An 18319-nucleotide genomic window follows, 5' to 3' on the forward strand; every position below is an offset into this window, starting at 1 on the left:
GTTTTATCCCAGTTTATTCACATTTTATCTATCTATCTATCTAGCAGGGCAAAAAAGGGATTAAACCCTGACAAATTGAAGATATGTTAATAAAAAAATATAGAGATCAAAAAATTAACTGTTAAAAACTGACATAAATACACCGCTTATAGAAAAATACTTTTATGAAATCTAATGGCAATTATTAAAAAATATATACATCTACTTCAAAAGCAAAAAAAATAAAAATCCAAATGGAATAAGGAGAGAGCTTTTAATTAATTATCATTTATCTGTCTCTGTGTTTATATACCTACCAAATGTATTTATGCTAGTTCATCTTTCTATCTTTTTATCTCAGATTTTCTATCATGTCTATTTATTTATTTATTTATTTATCAATCGTCGTTATTATTTATTAGATTTCTTACCCACCCTTTACCATAAAAGGTAAATCAATTATAAGGATTTACAATCGAGAGACTAGGGTAGCTCCTAAAAGCGTGAGCTAAGAATATACTGATGTAAAAGTCCATGCTAGTCTGTTTTGTTTTTTAAGAGGCCCAAATCCTCAGATATTCAGAGTGGCAGATAATGAGAAGACCATCCTTCTTCAGTGTATAACCTAATGGAGGCTTCCTTTATTTTGCCAGCGCTCATGCCTTTTACAGTCAAATTGATCATGGTGAAGCTATTTTTTATATTAAAAAACCCTACCCCAAATATTAGGTTTGTAGGTTTGTAGTGCTTCTTCTTCTTCTTTGGCGATCACTCATAGCCGAGTAGAGCCTGAAAAGTCTAGGTGATGAATATACAACATTTCTGTTATGATCCATGTTACGCACCACCTCTTGTTATAGCTAAGCAGCTGTGTGCTTGGCAGTAGCAGCTGTTCCCAGGGACTAGAACAACAACAAATACAGCTCTGATCATCTTTACATCCACTTGCAATGCCAGCACAGGTCATGATAATATACCAGTATGGTGGTCTTTTCCCAACAGGATGCTTCCTTATTTTGTCCAAGCATCAACCCATAAGGTTTAAGTTAAAAGTAATTCCTGGTGAAGTTCAGTCTGTTTGGATAAGGACGTCACACTGGGGTCATCCCATTAGTATACGTGGAATCAAAAGTTGTAAAACTAATAGGATTCCAGGGGAACAGAGTGAGAGCAAAAGCCTGGCTGCGCTGTTTTTTTGGAAACTCTGTTTTTGTCTCATGCCAGCTACTTTCAGTAATTCAGTCCATCATCATCCTCTATGTACAATGGTCCAAACATATTTGTCTGCTGCCTTTGCCAACCTGATGCCCTGCAAATGTTTTGGTTTACAGTTCCCATCAGCTCTGCTGGTTGGGGCTGATGACAGTTGCTCTTCAAAACATCTGGAGTGGGGCAGCAGGTTGGTGAAGACGAATCTAGATTGTCAGATGAAACACACAACAGGCATTATACCTTGTCCGTTCTATTTATGTTCCATCATTTCATATTAATTGATGGTGAGATTCCCCCCTGCCCCCTTCAGCTCATATCAGGTATCAAATTTAATACCATATCTTTGGAGGGCTTTCAAAAACTCATTTTTATTAAAACATTTTATGGGCTAGTGTCTAGTACATTGCATGTCAACATTGACATACTATGTGGTACATTATATTCACTCCTTCATACAATGAATATCCACAAAAGCATTTAGAGCATTCAGTGTAGGAATGTGGCTAAGCGGGAAGACTGTCCATTTATTTAAGAGGTTGAGAAAGTGAGCAAGGATTCAGTAGCCCACTTCCTGCCCTGCTATGCCATATGGTTCATTCACTCACCATTCTCTCCAGCTTACATCCCACTGAATGTGGCAAATGAAGGTGGTCAAGAGGACCGTTGGAGCAGAAGGGCAAGAGTTCACTACCCCCAACACATAATCCCTCATTGGCTCTGAGCTCTTAAAGTGACAAGCAAAGTCTCCAGGATAGGACCTGGGAACCCTACTTTCTTCCTGCATTGTAAAGGTTCTTCGTTTACTAGGGGTTGACAAGGGACGCGGGTGGCGCTGTGGGTTAAACCACAGAGCCTAGGACTTGCCAATCAGAAGGTCAGCAGTTCGAATCCCCACAATAGGGTGAGCTCCCATTGCTTGTTCCCTGCTCCTGCCAACCTAGCAGTTCGAAAGCACGTCAAAGTGCAAGTAGATAAATAGGTACCGCTCCGGCAGGAAGGTAAAAGGTGTTTCCGTGCGCTGCTCTGGTTCACCAGAAGCAGCTTAGTCATGCTGGCCACATGACCCAGAAGCTGTACGCCAGCTCCCTCGGCCAGTAAAGCGAGATGAGCGCCGCAACCCCAGATTTGGCCACGACTGGACCTAATGGTCAGGGGTCCCTTTACCTTTACCTAAGCGTTGACAAAACCAGTCAATTTGGCTTTCTCTCGGTTTCTCTTTTTTATTTTACGTTCAATTTGTAACATTTCTACATTGGTTTGCAAATTTTAAATTCAGTTTGTAACATTTCTACATTGGTTTGAAAATTTTAAGTTTGTCAGCGTGTTGTTTTGTTTTTGTTTTTTGTACACAGTGATTGGAGAAACTGCATTACAAAATTTGTGGAAGTGTGAATTCTGAAGGATATGCACATTTTGGTCCACATATTCTATTGGCAACTGTGAATTAGAAAAGTCCACATTAAATTGTACACTGTACCAAATTTCTCCTCTATCCCTCCTCTGCACTCACAGACATATGAAACTGCCTTATCCTGAGTCTCAGCATCAGTCCATCTGCCCCAGTACTGTTCACTATTCATAGCAAGGACTCCCCGAGATCCAGGCAGTGGTTATTCCCAACTCTGCATCTTGAAATCCATTTATTCTGGGGTCATCTGAAATGGCCATGGCTGCAGGCTTGTAGAGTAGGCATTTCTTCACATTTAGTTCTCAAGCTAAATTGCTTATTTGAGACTGAGAAGGGGTTTTCACTTATCAGATTGGCTAGTGACCAAGGGCGTGTGTCTCTTCCACTGTAGATTATGATTTGCCCAATTTGCTGAAGCCATCAAGATTGTTCTAAGTATTCCTACATTTGGCAGACGTTTCTGGCATGCCTTAGGGTTGTGGACTGGAAAGCTTTCTTTCTTGTCCTGTGATTATAGGATTCTAGTGTGATTGCTACACACTGAACTTCTGGTTTCTTAGTGCGAAAGAACTGAAGGGGGTCTTCAACAATTTAGCTGTGATTCCTGCATTGCGGTTCCAGTACTGGCTTAGAGAGACCACTATATGCATTTAAGAATTCAATTATTGCCTTGCTAGAGGAGGCAAATGGTGTATCTAATCTAGCAGCAGCAGCAATTTTGAAGTTGTTGGCATCTGTCTATCTCGGGAGACAATGAAGGAGTGAAGTCAAACCATTGGAGAGTTACAGCACCCGTTGCGGCTGTAGAGACCAATATGGAAGAGACATGTTTTACTGCAGCTAGGGCATATGAAGGCGTCCAGTTGTGCTGATGCAGGTGCACCATGCCGTTTCTTCTCTTTGAGCTCATTCCAGAGGTTATTCCTCTTCCGGCCACTGCTGTGGATACACAACCTCTCTGTCTCCAGGCACTATGGTCATCTGCATGGGATTCCCACACAGCGGGGTTGATGTTGCCAGCCATCATGTCTCGTTTGCAGACATCTTAGAGTTGGTCTGCCAATGGGCCTGGTGCCTGAATCCAGCTCTCCATAGAGCACATCCTTGGGGATCCTGCCATCTTCCATTCTGTGGAAATGACCCAACTCCTAGATGGGCTACCTCCTCAGGTTCCTGAGCCCTATTCTGCCCTTCATTTCCTTCAACAACACATGCAGAAACTGCCTTCTTGATCATGGGACCCACTATTGGTCTTGTTCGCTCAATCTGCTAGAACTTGTCTTCACATGCAGGAGGTAGACAAGACTCACCAAGGGTTTATGACCTATCGGCTACCCTCACCTGGTTTAGCCGACCAGTCAAAGCTGTTGGCCTGGGTGTGGCTAGTGTTACATACTGGCAGCTTCTAGGAGCAACAAATGAGAGCTGAGTGCATGGTAGGGACCAGTGGTGGCTGAACAACCCCAGAAGGAGCATGATGCTTCCCCCAGCAGAGATAGTGCCTCTCCCCATACACCCCATATGCCCCATACTTTGGAGTAACTCACATGGTTTATACAAGTGCTGAATTGACATGAATCATGTTACCAAGAGGAGCTCTGCCATTTGCATGTTTGACATATTTGAAACATGAGTGAAGGATTAAAAAAAAATGCTTAAACAACATGGATTAGGGCATTGCAGCCCAAGCAAGGAAGCTAGACATATCTACGTGTACGGGGGAATACCACCATAGACACAACTGCTATGAAGTTGCTTGGATCCAGGTGGGAGTAAATTGCATTCCTGAAGCAAAGCATAAAGCACTAAATCTAGGCCAACGTTTTTGATCTGGCTGTGACCCCTTTTAACTTATTCCATTTCTGACTGTTTTTCTTGTAAGCTCTTAGAATGCTCAGCCATAATAATGACCCTTTTGTTCAGTATCCCTCCTTGGCACACCGTGACTGAAGCAAAGCCTCACGTTCTTTCATTACACATTCATAAGCTAAGCTGAAAGTCGCTTCCAATTTCCCTTCACCCCACCCCTGCCATTTCCTGCTTCACAATGATTTTCGTAATCCTCGTTCAGAATTGTTAGAAAGAAACGCAATGCGTAGACTTTTCAAAAAAAGAAGCAGCAGCTTTCCTGCTAAAATGTTTAATGCAGAGTGGCTGCATGAAAAAGCAAAGATATGAAAACATGGAAATGGGTAAGGAAAGGGGGGGGGGAATCATTTGTAACAGAAGGGGAAACCTAGGAACAGTGATAAAAGGAAAACAAAGAGAAAATCCCATGCTCTCCTCTTCCTCTTCAGACAGTAGCCTTCTATGGGATTTGCTTCCTTGTCAGCAGAGATGACTGTATTTTTGTAATACTTTTCTATTTGCAAAATCATAGCATGAGCCTAGAGATGCATGTATGTGCACCCAGAGAAACAGTCTAGTTTCAAAGCTGCATCAGTTTCCAAAAGCAGCAACATACCCTGGGAGCCCACGAAGCCCCTCTGCTTGCCAGGGAGATGCATTTGGATAGCTGATAACCCCAAGGTTGCATGTTCAACCTCCATATGGAACAGCTTGGACTACTGCAACGCGCTCTACGTGGGGCTACCTATGAAGGTGACCCGGAAACTGCAATTAACCCAGAATGCGGCAGCTAGACTGGTGACTGGGAGTGGCCGCCAGGACCACATAACACCGGTTCTGAGAGATCTGCATTGGCTCCCAGTCTGTTTCCAAGCGCGATTCAAAGTGTTGGTGCTGACCTTTAAAGCCCTAAATGGCCTCGGCCCAGTATACCTGAAGGAGCGTCTCCACCCCCATCGTTCAGCCCAGACACTGAGGTCCAGCTCCAAGGGCCTTCTGGCGGTTCCCTTGTTAGAGACTTCAGAATACAGACCAGAATGGAAAAAAATCCAGGCAGCAATATTTTAATTACAAAAGTTTTATTGACTTTGGTTTATTTGTCAGACAAGCAAAGCAAAGGGGTGCATTCAGCTGCCAAAATGAGAGAAAATGCCCCCGAACACCAGGGGCAAACAGTTTTTATCCCCTTAGGCAAAACAATGGTTCAACCCTTGACCCAGCCCTCAAACATTCCCCTTTATGCATATTCATTGAAGCTCAACCAATTAAATAATTGATGTTGGTCTTTCGGTTCCAGACTGCATTATACACTAGGTGGCGCTGCGAGTTTAAAATCTTTCTGACCCCTTTTACTGGTTCCAGTAAATGCTCCTTGACCCCCTCCTCTTTTGTGGTTTTAACAGGTTGCTCGGCTTAGAACCTTGTGGTGGGCTAGACATCCTGGGCAAACGAACAGTTTCTCAGAACAGCTCCAAAATCCCCTGACCGCATCCTCTTGCAAACTCGCTGTGTTGCAAAAATATTGTTTATGCAAGCAGGGGCAAGCAGGGGAGAGAGAAATGTCTTTTTTAGATTTTGGCTCCAGCCTGGCTCTCCAAAGTGGACCCAGGTGGACCCCTGGTCCTCACTCCTTCATTTTCCCCCCTTTCCATCATGAAAATGCCGACCGATTATGGTTCTGCATTTTCATTTTGATGGACCTATAGGTACCACATCATAGAGAGCCAGGACATGCGTACATGTAGCTGCATTGACCAATGGCGGAACGGTTAAGTGGCAGTGGGAGGAGTGGTAGTCCACTCGTGGCATCTGTTGGGGTGACTTATTGGCAGAATGGGTTACCACTTCAGCCACTTGTAAACACCTCGTGTAGGGGTTATGGACGCCCCACTCAGTCATTAGACGGGAAAAGTTGGCAGGGGAGACCAGGGAACTCTTTCCCGCTTTGGCCAATGCCAGCAAAAATACAGGAGTATCCAGAGAAGTAGGGCAGTACATACCACGCCTACCCACCAACCCCAATATTTCCATAGTTCCTCCCACCAATACTCGGGGGCCATTCCTAATGTTCTTTTACTGCTGAAGGGCCCACTGATATTCGTATTCAATTATTCGCTGGGCCTCAGGGGTGACTCTCCACCTTTTTGCTGAGGCACCCACTATATGGAGCAATTTCCCTAGAATCCCTTGTGGGTGGACTGGGCCCTCGTGTTGTCTCCTCAAGAGATTATACCCAAAAGGGGCTTCCCCCTCTTCATATATCACCATGCACCCACAAGAATACCCTGCCACATTCAAGGGTATTAGGTGTGGAGTTACCAGGCCCAGTAGTTCAGGTAGTATTCTGGGATTTTGGGAGGCTTGAGCCACCACGACAACCACAGGTGGGGCTGCAGAACTTACAGGCACCTGTTCAGTAATTTTAATGTGCACCTGATTATCAAATGGGGTTGGTACAGTGCTCTACCCTGCAACCAGCAGGCTATTCTCCCACAACTACAAGAGCGGTCTAGAACTCGATAGATTTCGACCAATCCTGCAGCTCCCCGGAGGAGCCACATCCAAGTGCGCTGGGCAATGCAGTGAATAAAGAGCCACAGTGGGAGAGTGGGATGCTGTACTGCGGCCTCCCTATTGAACCCTCGTTCCCAAGAGCCTACGAGTATGCCGTCTCCTACCACCGGCAAGACAAACCAGTCATAGCAGAGGTCAGCAGGCCAATAGGGTTGGTATGGTTCGGTAGGGTCAGGGCAATAAGACATTAGCAAGTCAATAAAGAAAATAAGAGAGAAAAGAGAAAGTCTTTGTAACTGTCCTTGTGATGATTAGTCGCAGGATCTCGTTGCCCGTGGCCTAACGCTTTTTCCCTGGTAGCGTCAGACACAAGGTGATGATCAACTTCAGAGGGTCAGCAGGATTTCTCTTGCAAGTCCAGACACCCTTCTTCAGATGCGTGTGATGTACCCAGGGGATCACCTCGACTACTTTCACTGCAGTTGGGGATGAGGGGGTCGCCAGACGCTGTCACCCAGAGGAACTGGTGAACCGGCTCAGCGAGACTGCCGCGGGACTGCAGGTGTACGCTCGAGGGAATACCTGGAAAGGAAGCAAACACACACACACAACAAACACAGGGATTGCACTTGTTCTTGGGTGATGTGATCTCCCATCTGCCCCAAACTGGCGGGGATGTCTCGGACGAAAGGGGTTGGCCTGCCATATAGAAGTTCAAAGGGTGATAGTCTCAGTCTCTTGGTTGGCGCACAGGGCACAGTTTTGGGATATAGCAGCAGTTAGTTATAGCAGCAGTTAGTTGAGATAGAATATTCTCCCAAGGTGTGCTTTAGCAGCTGGGCCTCCCAAATGGGTGGACTCGTGGTAATTCTTTACAATTGTGCTGGCCAGATGTTGGGGCACAAAAACACGGCTGTCTGGTCCTTCCTGGAGCGTTGCTCCTTCTTGGCTGGTCCACTGCTGTTCATCAAGGGTGTAACGTGGTTCCACATCGTCTGGAGTGAGTTCTGGGATTATTCTTTTGGCATAGCAGGCATTTCCTGGAAATCTGGGCCGCCAGTTGATAAAGGTTGGCTATATAGACATACTTCTCCAGCTGCTTGGTTGTGGCATCTGGCCTCATGTGGGTGGATACATAGTATCTGGTTTGTCAGCAGTGCTCAAGATCCCTTCTGGGACCACTGTTCCAATAACTGAGGCGGGGCCGGTTCCCGGGCTGCTTCCTTGGCCACTCTGTCTGCCAATCGATTTCCTCTGGCCACTTCTCCTGGTCCAGTCTTGTGTCCATAACCTCAATGCAATCGTGCGTCTGCTCCTCACCTTCTCCTACCGGCAACAGGGTAGCTGGGTTGAGGGCGGTGGTGACCACTGGTGGAGGTTTCAGGGCTGCCTCACAAGCTGCATTATCTGCTTTCCGGTTGCCTCTGGTGACCATGTCCCAACCTCTATCATGGCCTTTGCAGTGCATTACAGCAATCTCTTTGGGGGCCCATACAGTTTCTAGTAACGTCTCAACTTCTGGAACGTATTTCAGAGCTTTCCCGTGGGCTCCACTCAAGCCCCGCTCTTTCCATAGGGCGCCATGCGCATGCAGGGTTAAGAAGGCATATTTAGAATCAATATAGATGTTAGCCTTGCATCCAGCTGCCAATTGCATGGCAATGCCTTTCGCTGTTGGACTTCACCTCAGAGGACAAATAACTCTTGGAGACTTTGGCCTTCTCAGAACTCTTGGAATGGCTTGCCTGGCCTGCACCCCCACTTTTGGGTGCTCCATTGCCTGAGGAACAGCTTGCAACTGCCTTTTCAGCCTTTCTCCAACACACAGTGCATCACACAGATGCGTTGAACCGTAGAAACAACTTCCCAAAGCAGCCTCAGCCCCCTCTGGGCTTGGTACTCAGCCCCCTCTGGGCTTGGTACTCTTTCTGCAGCCTGACATGCCGTCTTCAATCCCTGCCACGCAACCCAGGGCTTCTCTAGAGCATCAGCCACGTCTCCTTCACAAGCCTCCACTGCTCCTGTAAACTTCTTAATGGGCTGGGCAAAGCCTGTTTCAGCCTGTGTACTTTCCCATAGTTGCTTTTCTGCCAGCCAGTAATACATGCGTTTTGACCAGGCTTCCCAATTGGCTCCATGCAGCCTTTCACAGGGGTAATTCTTATGGCCTTACTGTTGCTGAACAGGCATCTTCCTCCCCCTTGGCCGCGGGTCTCTGAATGGCTACGGCGGACCCCTCGGGTCTCTGGCCTGTGAGCCATTACTGTGCCTAACACTGCTGCCTTTTCTTTCCTCCACTGCTTTTTCTCCCTCTTCTCAGCCTCTCCTCTTTGTTCAAACACCTTCTGGGCGATGGCCATGATCTGAAATCTGGACATGCCCTGGAACCCAGGCTGTTTTTGGATTTTGGTTCTAATGTCCTTTGCACATTGTCCTATGAGGGAGGCATTTACCATTAACTCATGTGCAGGGAGTTCAAAGTCAAAGGGGGTCCAAATTCTGTATGCCTCCATCAGGCGTTCCAAGAAATTCTAAAGCCTGTGTATTAATTCTCCTCCTTTCCTCTGAGGTAAAGAGAGTGCTCAGCAATTGCTGACAATCTGCCCAGGTAGCCTCATGCGCTGCAAATATAGAGGACCGCAAGTCCACAACTGCCTGGGATGGTGGTGAAGGGGACATATTGAAGGGTGAACGGAGGCGCAGGGAGTGGCTTGTCCCAAACTACACGAAGGGGGGGTCAGGACTTCTGCTTCTCCTGCCTCTGCGGTGGACCTGGACCGCTTTATGTGCTCCCCCAATGCTTTGCCTCAAATATTGCAATAAGCTTCTGCACCTTCTCGATACATAGTGGTCAAACTTCTGTATTTGTTCATCCTTTCCCTCAATTCTTTAAGGTTGGGGTATATTTTGTTCAGGATCTGGTCACTAGGCTCTGCCTCGTCTACTTCTGGGGTGTCTGGCAGCCCCCCTTTCCTGCTTCGGCTCCTGGGGGCCACATATCGGGGCGGCGGTGGAGCTTTGGGGATATGGGGCTGTCCCTGTCCTCCCAAGGGGGCCACCACGGCACTTGGATCATATGGGGGTGGGGCCAGGACTTTTGCCTCGGATCCCTGGTAAATGGGCTTCTTGAGGCGTTTTCCTGCCTGTGCTCCTTAATTTTGAATTGATCAGTCTTATATTTCTTCAGCCAGGGGGGTGGGGGGTTTCTCTATTATCACGTGAACCTCTAGAACTTCATCCATGTTCACAAACTCATGCAAGTTAAATGGAGAAAGTTCTTCTTCCTCTTTTAGTTTTATGCAGTTTTTTGTGTTTGTTTTTTTTTTTTTCATCTGTTCCCTCATCCTTTTTCTGTGGCAACTAACTTGTCAACTGTGGTGGCCACAAAGATGCAGGTCTTCTCTTGAGGTTTCTCTGCCTGAGTCTCAAACCAGGGGTCTGCTGCAGTGTTCTCTGAGACACACCTGAGCACTGAGCCATCCAGCTGGTGCCTGGTTAAGGACAGCAATTAAATTGACCTCCCTGTCTCAGCTATAACTGCTGTAGGTCTAAAACCATTTCGTATTCCCTAACCATAGACCACCTCTCACTGGTCATCAGAGAAACTAGGGCACTACTGGTGGTTTCCCTGATGTGTTCCAAACTGCCGCTGGTCACATAGATACCCAGCTCTTCCCTAGCTAAGTTCTGGGATTTAGCTTGCCCTCCCTGGTCAAGCTGTACTTACTATAGGGATCAAAACTGTTGGAGGTCTGCAAGGCTCATGTGCTTCCCAGTTCAGTGATGGGCTTTGGAGAAACTAGGAGGCTTGCCTTACTATCAAACTTACAGCTCAGCAGAGAACCCTCCAGCTCTGCCTGGCTGAACTCTTGCCTTCATTGAGGTCCAGAGATCTGAAAGCTTTGTATGCACTCTGGTTCTGTATACTAACTTGGATAACCTAAGGGATCTCTGGAGCGATCCCCTCCATCGCTCCCAAATCTGAATCTGAGTCTGAAACTCTTCTCTAAGTAACTACTCAGCCTCAAAAGATACTCCTTGTTGCCCTGTCCCAGCTAGGGCCTCTATGTTTTTTCCCAGTTCAATGCTGTGTCCAGTCCAGTTCACACATAGTGTGTAAGCGTTCTGGCGTCATCACAACGCCATAGTTTCCGCTGAATCCTTTTTTGAAATTGTTCAGCATGTACTTTAGGGGAGTTATTAGACCTTTTGAGCCACTCCCTCCCATATTTAATATGGCCCTTGTGCAGCGTCCCCAAACACCAAACAAACACACATAAACTTCCCAATTTTCCTCGCCCAGTCAAACTCGCGCTGCTGGGAAGCGCAATACTTATTGGTTCTACCCCAGGGGAATACCCTGGGGTTACACATACACACGCACCAAGTGCCTCTTTCACTGGACGCTGCACCACACAAACTAGCCTCCCGGTTCCCCCCCTTTTTTTCCTTTTTGCCTTCCTTTAAATCCTTAAGCGTGGGTGGGTATCAGGGGCCAATCCTTCCCTTACTGCCACCAAACACGCTTGGGCATGTGATCAGGATGCCCCTTCCCCTTTTTAATTACAAGGGGGTCTCTGTCTTCCTCTGTCCCCAGGGCCCTTTGTCATGTACTCACCAGCCGGCTGGACTCTGCCCTGTCCTGTCAAGCTCGGTCCTTCAATCCATTGCCTTCTCTTCCAGGATCCAGCAGAAGGGTCAAATTGGCTTCGCCCTCCTCCGAAGAAAAGCCTCGGTGGCGCCAGGATAAGCGGCCTATTGGCCCTTCCCCTGTGTCCCGCCTAGAAAAGGACAAGGGAGCTGCCTTCTGGTCTTTTTGAGGACTTAAGGTCCCCATCCGAGTCACGCAAGCACCAGAAATGTTAGAGACTTCAGAATACAGACCAGAATGGAAAAAAATCCAGGCAGCAATATTTTAATTACAAAAGTTTTATTGACTTTGGTTTATTTGTCAGACAAGCAAAGCAAAGGGGTGCATTCAGCTGCCAAAATGAGAGAAAATGCCCCCGAACACCAGGGGCAAACAGTTTTTATCCCCTTAGGCAAAACAATGGTTCAACCCTTGACCCAGCCCTCAAACATTCCCCTTTATGCATATTCATTGAAGCTCAACCAATTAAATAATTGATGTTGGTCTTTCGGTTCCAGACTGCATTATACACTAGGTGGCGCTGCGAGTTTAAAATCTTTCTGACCCCTTTTACTGGTTCCAGTAAATGCTCCTTGACCCCCTCCTCTTTTGTGGTTTTAACAGGTTGCTCGGCTTAGAACCTTGTGGTGGGCTAGACATCCTGGGCAAACGAACAGTTTCTCAGAACAGCTCCAAAATCCCCTGACCGCATCCTCTTGCAAACTCGCTGTGTTGCAAAAATATTGTTTATGCAAGCAGGGGCAAGCAGGGGAGAGAGAAATGTCTTTTTTAGATTTTGGCTCCAGCCTGGCTCTCCAAAGTGGACCCAGGTGGACCCCTGGTCCTCACTCCTTCACCCTCATTGTGAGAAGTGAGGCTACAGGGAACCAGGCAGAGGGCCTTCTCGGTAGTGGCGCCCGCCCTGTGGAACACCCTCCCATCAGATGTCAAAGAGATAAACAACTACCTGACATTCAGAAGACATCTGAAGGCAGCCCTGTTCAGGGAAGTTTTTAATATTTAATGCTGTACTGTTTTTAGCGCTTGATTGGGAGCTGCCCAGAGTGGCTGGGGAAACTCAGCCAGATGGGTGAGGTATAAATAATAAATTATTATTATTATTATTATTATTATTATTATTATTATTATTATTATTATTGCTGCATATTCCTGCATTGTAAAGGGTTGAACTAGATGGTCCTCAGGGTCTCTTCTGACTCTACAATTCTGTGATTCTATGACTTGGTTATCTATTGCTGAGTACATTTAAAAAAACAAAAACTCTTTTCTTCACTGCCCTTCCCCGCAAAGCAGGTTGGATATGACATATAGCTAGTAGCCCCCAGCCATCAGTGGTCATTGGATATTAATGAGCAGATGATGCTATGGTTGTTTCATCTCCCAGCAATGGGGGATTCTAAGGTATGCATTGCTGGGGAAGGGCTGTAGCTTAGTGGTAAAACATCTGCTTTTGCATGAAGGAGATCCCTGGTTTATTCTCTAGCATCTTCAGATATTGCTGGGAATATCCTGTTTGAAACCCTGGAGAAGCACTTCTGGTCAGTGTAAACAGTGCTGAGCTAAATGGATCAGTAGCCTAATTTGGTATAAGGCAACTTATTAAGTTCCTATACTTGCCACATTTCGGGAAGAAGAGATCTGTGCCTTTCAGAATTCCATGTGAGACAGAAATGGAACTGGTCTAGTATCTCCTGGCATGAAACAGCACTGATGGAAAATGTTTCACCTGGTGTACAGCTGTCTGCCATGCAACTATTTCCCCATATGTAAAAAGGTAGCAGCTATAACCCTTCTATTGTTATTTCCTTTGGGAAGGTCTGAGTGCAGGGAAATGGGAAATGAGAAATGGAGCAGCAGTACAATTTTAAATTTAGGGAGATGGGAAAGTTGTAGAAACAGGAGACTGAAACTCATCCTTATCAGCATTCTGCATCTCATATTAAGTGCATTCTCCTTATGTCTTTTCCCAGGCAAAAAATCTTTTATTTTTCAATTCCATTTTTGGCATTATGAAGCTCTCCAGTAAATTAGCAGGCCAAAACTTTTAATCTTCATATATTTTTTTTATATTGCTATTTATTTCAGAGTATAAATAAAATAAAATTGGGATGTTTCAATGGCTAGGGGGGAAATATATCAAGTAGATGGAAAGATTTTACTTTATATTGGACTAACGATATAGGCAGAAAAGTGGTGCTAGAGATAATATAAATAAATATATAGATATCCCCCCAAGGTCATATTAAAACAATATTCTTTCCTTCCCTCTCCCTCTTTGGCTCCTGTTCCTTGGAATAGGTTTGTAAATCTGTTTTGGCTGGTGTCTCTTCGAATAAGTTATGATGAAATTATTTTTGTTGTTTGCTTGTTTATCTGTGCTCAGCCTATGTTTCTTAGAATAGGTTTGCAATATTTTGTTTCCAAAAAATGTGGGAATAAAATAAATAATTGAATTGTTAATATGATTGTGAATTCATATTTTAGCTATTCTTTGTTCTGTAGAGGTCTTTTTGCTCTTAAAAAGTTTTTGTTTTTTTTAAAGAAGAGATTGGTAGAAATCCCTTGACTTTTAGGGGCATACATAAAGCAGCAGCACAGGTGTGTGTGTGTGTATATACGTGGCTTCATATTGTCTCTCTTCAGCCAGTGTATGTAACCTCCTAAAAATAAAAAATGAAAACCCCAAAAAGAGGTGATCTGTTTCAGTATGGGATATCTTGATACATCTCTCATAACTTTTGAAAATAAATTTATTCTCCTTACCACATAAATTGTGGGTAACAGTTTTACCTAGGAACCAGATAAAATACTTTGAAGTCCAATTTTGGTTTGTGCGGACAGCTGTTTGGTCATGAAAACAATGAAGGAGTGAGCAGCTTTCATGCTTTCATGTTTCCATGCGCTTGTCTTGATACAATTGGCTCTCAGCCTCCTCCTGCCAGGCAAAATCCACACTACAATTGGAAGACAGGCAGGGCCTGACTACGTGAACAAAGGGACTTCTAAATTCCATGAGGCAAAACTGTGTCCCATATCCTCTCAAGCAGTGAGTCTAGTAAGAAAATAGCTATCAAGAGTATTGGCCGGAGAGGCCATGGATTGTATGGGCCAGGGCCAGTTTGGAAGATTTTGCTCACACTGTTTCGGTTTGCAGAGTTGAATTATTTATTGCATTTTTATCCAGACCTTCCTTCAGGGAGGTCAGGGAGTGTACAGAGTGTCTCTCTCACTCATATTAACTTCTTAAGAACCCTGAGAGTTATATTAGACAGAGACGTGGCTAAGTGGAAATTTGATTTCAGATATCTGAATCTGTCCGGTACTGTACAGTACAGTACATATCATTGATCTGGTTTGCTGGATGTAGTTACAACACTTGGGCTAGTGTGTGTGTGTGTGCACAGCATGTTTTGCTAAACCATAGTTAAGACAAATTACAGTTTGTCTGGGTGCAGATATAATGAGTAAACATGGTTAGTTAGAATTGAAAGCCAAAGCTTTCAGTCTTCTGCTTGCATTTGTGCCAGAAGGGAGGGTGGAGCCCACAAAACCAAGAGAAATTCATATAACACTAAAACATGGTTCATCACTGTGTCTGACCAGCTTTCTTTATTAGTTGCTTATTCTCCACACTGTTCACTCTCCTTGCTTTCCTTCTGTTCAAGCTTTTCTTTTTCTCCTAATTTCAGCATTGCCAAGTCCATTAAATTCAGCATGTGTCTGTTAGTTCAGTCTGTTCTGATAGTAATTTAACATAGCATGGGAACCATTTTACATGCTGGGTAAAAGAATGCAAGGAATGAACAAATGATCTTGGCCCATTAGCAAGTTTTCTTTACAAGTCACTAAATGATTGGGGGGGGGGATCTGTGGGATCTCTCTATTCCACAGAGAGCATCTGCACATGTACTTATTGCCTTGGGAAACATGGGTAGTTGTACATTAGGGTAATGGCCATTTTCTCACAGATTTTTGCACTTTTCACTGGTAGAAAAAGTGGTGCCCAGAGTGGCTGGGGCAACCCAGTCAGATGGGCGGGGTACAAATAATAAGGTTGTTATTATTATTACATGTAGCAGTGTATTTGCACAATCCTAAATAATCATTAGCTTACAGAGCATATGGACGGACATTCAAGAAAACACTGAAATGCTTTATTATGCACACAGGTTTGAAGAACACGAGTGCACAATTCTGTCTCCCTCCCAGCCATGATGTAGAGTGGGGGCCCTCCAGAAGTTGCTGCTCCCATCACCGCTCACCAAAAGCGATGTTGGCTGGGGCTGATGGGAGTTAGAGTCTAGAGAGTCACAACTTCCCCACCTGAGTTTGTCTTGTTGGGATAAATCTGAGTTTTCTCTCTTTCTTCAATTTAATTATAGCCATGTTCTCTGGTGATCAGAACAATTGAAGCAACCCACTCTTGTGGTCACATGAACAAGCTGTGCTGGAATTATCTTTATTTACTTATTTATTTATTTACCCCGTTCTTCAGCTGAAATGACTCCCAGAGCAGCTTGCAATGATCAGTAATAAGACGGTTCCTGCCCTCAGGCTTGCAATCTAAAGATATTTAAAGAGAAGCCTGTGCTTCAGTTTCTTCACCATTTAAGCCCTTATATGAGGCCTGGTTCTCCTCCTTAGCATCTCATGCTAAGTGCTTTTTCTTCCCAGGCCAAAATCCTTTACAGTGGTACCTCAGGTTACAGACGCTTCAGGTTACAGACTCCGCTAACCCAGAAATAGTACCTTGGGTTAAGAACTTTGCTTCAGGATGAGAACAGAAATCATGTTGCGGCAGCAGCAGGCCCCATTAGCTAAAGTGGTACCTCAGGTTAAGAACAGTTTTAGGTTAAGAACAGACCTCCAGAACGAATTAAGTTCTTAACCTGAGATACCATTGTATTTTGTTCATGCGGAGGAAACTGTTATGGTGTTGCAGTTGTTCAGTATGCATAGGCGCCGACTCCATGGGGCCTGAGGGGGCCCGAGCCCCCTCAAAAATTCATTTGGGGGGGCTCTGCCCCCCCAATAATCTCGGGCGCCCCTCCAGCAGAGCGCCATCGCCGCCCCTCCCCCAGCCCAAAATGCACAGGGTCGGGCTGCATGCCTCCTGCCCTCCCTCCCGAGCAAAAGCTCCACCCAATTTCCTTCGGAGCTGATTAATAGGCGCAGCACGCTCTCCCCTATTCGCTCACGAGGAGGCGCCGCCACCACCTTATTTGCATATTCATGAGCTTATTTATTATTCATGAGCTTTCATTTATTATTCATTCTTTATTATTCATGGGCTCCCCCAATATTTTTATAAGTCGGCGCCCCTGTCAGTATGGCAAGTATAAAATATAGCATGTTCATGTCTGGTAGTGTCACAGCATCTCATCGCACTGTATTATGTAGGGGATCCGTGTGGCAAGCCACTCTACCATTAGAACTGCAGCCCGGAGCAGCCATCAATGTGGAACATGTTTCAACTGGGTTCCATAGTGCTGTTTAAATGTCAAAGCAGCCCTCAGATTTCTGGAAAACTGTGTTGCCTGCAGGTCCTGTGTAGCGTCTAGAGATGGCAGCGTTCACACTGACACATAAAATTGATTGCTATTCTTGGCTCCTGCCTTATATTTCTTGGTTCAGCTTTGTTTGTTTCTCTTCGGTTTGGTTCCAAACCTAAAACTGGCTGCAGTTCTATGCCATAATCAAGATGTTTGGCCAAAATATATAGAAAATATGAATTGGCTCTTCAACATTTGCACATTGGCCAGATAATTTGAGTGCACTGCCAGACTCCATAGGCAGAGACAAGTTTGAGGTTGATGCTGTTCTCTGTGTCTTGTCGCTAGAACAGATAAATTATTAGTTCTGCATTTCAGAAGCATAAATGCTGCCTATTAGAGAGTCAGGATTGCTTTCAATTTCTTGCCACGCTCAGCAGCAGACCCAGGTTGTCACTATGTAATGTGTGAAATACTGGTTTATTCAGTGAATTTTACAGAACCTTGTGAGAAGACAAACTGGAGCTACATAAGAATAGTGATTCTTAATAGAAGGTCCATCAGCACTTCATATAGGAGTCAACAGTCAAAATGCCTCTTGTCTCCTAATTCATACTTTCCTGGAGTATCCTCACAGTCAAAGTATTAGATGCTTTATGTCATTTCCATTAGAGATGACTTTTGATGGCTTGGCTAAGCAGGAAAACTGGATTTTATGGTTTGCATTGAATTTCAACTATATATATATATATATATATATATATATATATATATATATATATCACTCATGTTTTGCTTGTGCATACAGATATATGGAATGATTGTCAAATTTTCCCTGTCCTAGGATTCCCCCCCCCCTCGTATATTGGTAACATATTTTGGCTAGGCTGGTCCTCAAACTAGATTAGGATTGACTTGTCCATTTTCCTTTGCTGCCACTCTTCCCCGTCTTGGAAAGAAGTCAAGTAACATTTCTAGAAACACTAGTTCATTGGCCAGGCATCAGATGCTCTGCTCCAGATGCCTTCTGGTTATTTCTTTCATTTGATTCGTTACTTCTAGCCATAGGTCCGAGAGGTTTTTTTTCTTTTGCCCCACTGCTTCCCCCAGGAAAACCCTCTGTTTACTGCTTAATCAGGACAAACATCAATCTGCAGAAAACTCAATTGATATTTGCTCAGATTCAGCAGTAAATTGTGGGAGTTCCCAGGGAAA

At 44.9% G+C, this 18319-nt stretch overlaps 1 protein-coding gene across 3 annotated transcripts in view; it reads left to right on the top strand.

Annotated features, from left to right (window-relative positions):
- The window catches only part of FBLN5 (fibulin 5), a 66940-nt gene that overhangs the window by 22068 nt on the left and 26553 nt on the right, over nt 1-18319 (top strand). The gene's annotated exons all lie outside the window — the stretch shown is intronic.

The sequence above is a fragment of the Podarcis vaucheri genome (genome assembly GCF_965113315.1).
Source record: "Podarcis vaucheri genome assembly, chromosome: 1".
Lineage (NCBI taxonomy): Eukaryota > Metazoa > Chordata > Lepidosauria > Squamata > Lacertidae > Podarcis > Podarcis vaucheri.